Here is a 4,016-nt window from a genome sequence, read left to right as displayed (position 1 = left end):
GCTTTTCATTCAGAGCTTCTAGTTCTCCTAGTTATGCAGAAAGCTCTGCTCTATTATTCTGCTCTTGCCCTTCCGTATTTGTCTCCAGTGAATGTGGAAGGGAAGTAAACCATGAGATCCATACTAAAGTTAGGTCTTCCTGGCAAACTGACAGATGAAGAACAATTAGTAGAGTTACCTGCCCGGGAAGAAACAAGCAGCAGTGGGTGACTCTTTGATCTCCGGTTCAGTCCCTACTTCTCTGTATTTTATCTAGTCCGCTGACACATACCTCTGGTTTCTAAAAGTACCTTCCTATTTTCCAGACATCCACACTACACCTTTGCAAACATGGTAATGGTTAGTCAAACTTATGGAAACAACTTTTTGTTATTTCTACCTTATATAGATAGATCTACACAGTGAAGTAGGTGTTCTTTACTCCATATAGAATATGTCTTGAAAAAGAAGCTATACTTGATGGAAAATAAATTTATATAGGATATGACTTTGGGGTCTTTAATCTTCAAAATTACAATGAAGACTATTGCATGTGCTGAGTAATTTAATTACTTCTTATCTCGAGCAATTAGCAATCATCTCCAGGAATATATTTCTCCTCAGGCTCAGAGAACAGCTTTTGAGTTTAACATGGTGTAAGAGGGAAGACTGCAAAACAGAAACCATGAGAATCAGAACCTGTTCATTCATTCTGTGTTTCGTGGAGATGTAAGGCTCAAAGGAAATCATATTTGGAATAGCTCTGGAAGCCATCTATGTCAGCATCCTTAAATTGCTAAGACAGAGGGTCTTTCAGCCTTTCTGTGGAAGCTAATTGTGAGAGAATCATTACTGCATTACTGCTCATAGTTGTATTGCAAACAACTTTATTCATCAGAATGTTTTTCTATGCAAAATCTACCTCTTTGCAAATTCTACTCATTGGTTAAAGTTCTGCGTTTTAGAGCCATGTAGAAAAACAGATTGCATCTCCTTGTATGGATGTTGTTGTTGTAGTTAGCTGCCCTTGAGTCGGGCCCTGACTCATGGTGACCCCATGCCTTACCAAATATAACACTCCATAGGGTTTTCTTGGGTATAATCTTTATGGAGAATCCCTAATGGTACAGTGGTTAAATGTCTGGCTGCTAACTACAGGGTAAACTGTTCAAACCTCTCAGCCGCTCCACAGGAGAAAGATGTGGCAGTCTGCTTCTGTAAAGATTACAGCCTTGGAAACCCTTGGGACAGTTCTTCTTTGTCCTATAGGGTGACTAGGAATTGAAATCCAATCGAGAGCAATGGATTTGGTTTTTTGTTTATTCAAATCTTTACGGAAGCCGGTTGTCAGGCCTTTCTTCTGCACAGCCACTGGGTGGGTTTGAACGGCTGACTTTTCAGTTAGCTACCTATTGCAAACCAGTTGCTCCACCTTCCAACTAAGGATCCAAGAACCCAAACCCATTGCCGTAGTGTTGATTCCAATTCATAACGACCCTATAGGACAGAGCAGAACTGCCTCATAGGGTTTCCAAGGAGCAGCTGGTGGATTCAAACTGTGGCTCTAACAGCTGTGCTCTTAACCACTGTGCTACCAGGGGTCCCAAGTATGGATAGATGGATAGATTACCACGTATTCTACACAGAGATATTTTGCAAATTATAGAGTGCAAAGTGAATGAGAAATTGATAAATAGGAACCTTAAATTGGAAGTATTGTAGGAGACATGCAATAAAGACATTTCAGTCACACTGTGCTGGAAACTGGGGAATGTTGGTAAAATAAATTATGTGAAATATGTAACTCCTAAATTCATACGTATTCAAATGCAAAAGTTTCTTTTGAATTTTACCCAATATTTTATAAAAATTAACTGCCATTTGTGTTTCTTTGTATTTTCTATTTGTATCATAAAGGCTGAGAACCCTAACCTCAACTGAAGCCAAACTTTCAGACCTATTGCTAACTACACATACATCCACACAGTACTTTCTCCAGGTGACCTGAGCTATTCATCATTTTCCTAAAAACCATTTTGGTTTCAGTCCTCTGTTTATTTGATTCATTCTTTCTAATGGTTAAAAAGCAAAGATGTTACTTTGAAGATTAAAGTGCTCCTGACCCAAGCCATGGTATTTTCAATTGTCTCATATGCACGAGGGGCTCTGGTGGCACAGTGGCTAAAGTGCTCAGCTGCAAACCAAAAAGTCATATGTTCGACACCACCAGCCACTCCATGGGAGGAAGATGTGGCAGTTGTTTCCATAAAGATTTCAGCCTTGGAAAGCCTATGGGATAGTTCTACTCTGTCCTATAGGGTCACTATGAGTTGGAATTGACTCGACATCAGTGGGTTTGGTTTTTGGTTTTTGGTCATATGCATGCAAAATCTGGACAATGTGTAAGGAAGACTGAAGAAGAATTGGTGCGTTTAAATTATGGTGTTGGCAAAGAATATTGACTATACCATGAACTTCCAGAAGAACAAACAAATCTGTCTTGCAAGAAGTACAGCCAGAATGCTCCTTAGAGGCGAGGATAGTGACACTTTGTCTCACATACTTTGGACGTGTAATCAGGAGGGACCAATTCCTAGAGAAGGACATCGTACTTGGTAGAGGGTCAGTGAAAAGGAGGAAGACCCTCAATGAAATGGATTGACACAGTGGTTGTAACAGGGGGCTCAAACATAGTAATGATTGTGAGGATGGTGCAGGACTGGGCAGTATTTAGTTCTGTTGTTCATGGGGTCACTATGAGTCAGAACTGACTGGACAGCACCTTAAAACAACAGCATCAATGATTTCTTTCTATTCCTTGGAAATACTTGTTGAAATTCTCCTCTTATTTCCCCTGATGAAGCTGTTCCCTGGCTTTAGTCAGAGAACCTTTATAGCAACAAGCATCATTATTAAGAATAATTATTCTGTTTTTTAATAAGCACATTTATATACAACTGACTTTCAATACTGTATTATAAATTTTTTCCCAACAGATATCATTTCCAATTCACATTATTTTCTTATGAAGAAATACATAAATAGATCATGCATGGGCGATGGCTAGAGAAATAGGTGCCCTTCCACCTAAACATCTTCCCAAAAGAAGCTCTGAATTCTGCAGATTTACTTCTTGAAAAAGGAAACCTATGAAAAGTTCAGATTTTTTTCAGAAAAGATGGAGCTGGAATGAGAACTGTGAGGAAGAGACGTACTTTAGAATAATAATTTGTATAGCAGTCTAATCCCCAGTTAATATCACAGAAATAAATCAGGAACTTTAGGTCAGAGGTCAAAACTGAAAGAGCAACAGAAGCACTGAAAACTTTATAAGTTTCACATATATATCTTAAAATATATATCTCTAAAATTAAAAAAAAAATACTCTTGTCTCTATTTAAGCAAGGTGTATTAATAGGTCAGAAACAACTTGTCTATGATGATCTGCTCTTATTTCCATATGTGACGGTTAAGATTGTGTGTTAATTTGGCTGGGCCATGACTCTCAGTGGTTTGGCAGTTATGTAATGACGCAGTTTGACAGTTATGCAATAATGCAATTTGGTAGTTATGTAATGATACAGTCATCCTCCATGATGTGATCTGATACGATCAGCCAATAAGTTGTAAAGGTAGTTTCCTCGGGGTGTGGCTTGCAAACAATATACATATGGACATTCTAGCAAAGCTCACTTGCTCTGGTCGTCATCATCTGACCTCTGGTTCTTGGGACTTGAGCCAGCTATCTGCTGTCTTACATTCCTATCTTGGGATTTGTTGACCTTCACAGCCTTTGAGCCAGCAGCCTGTCATCTTCCCTGCCTATCTTGGATTCATCAGGCTCCACAACCTATGAGCCAGCAGCCTGTAGTCTGACCTGCCAATCTTCGTCAGCCCCTGCTGCTGCATGAGTCAGGAGAAGCCTCCAGCCTGATGGCTGATCCATGGACTTGGGACTTGCCAGCTTCTACAAATGTGTGAGCCATTTCCTTAAGATAAATCAATCTCTCTCTCTCTCTCTCTATATATATATATAT

The 4,016-nt window shown here is 39.4% G+C and overlaps 1 long non-coding RNA gene across 1 annotated transcript in view; it reads left to right on the top strand.

The window, feature by feature from the left end:
- The first annotated feature begins 3,912 nt into the window (after nt 1-3,912).
- LOC111821662 (uncharacterized) overlaps nt 3,913-4,016 on the top strand; it is a 24,202-nt gene continuing 24,098 nt past the window's right edge. Inside the window, exon 1 of the long non-coding RNA XR_002825006.1 lies at nt 3,913-3,954. This is a non-coding gene — a long non-coding RNA (uncharacterized LOC111821662). The remainder of the gene's footprint in view (nt 3,955-4,016) is intronic.

This window comes from Trichechus manatus, unplaced genomic scaffold, assembly GCF_000243295.1.
Source record: "Trichechus manatus latirostris isolate Lorelei unplaced genomic scaffold, TriManLat1.0 scaffold00095, whole genome shotgun sequence".
Classification (NCBI taxonomy): domain Eukaryota; kingdom Metazoa; phylum Chordata; class Mammalia; order Sirenia; family Trichechidae; genus Trichechus; species Trichechus manatus.
Note: the sequence above shows the minus strand (reverse complement) of the source record. Positions and strands in the feature narration are given on the sequence as shown.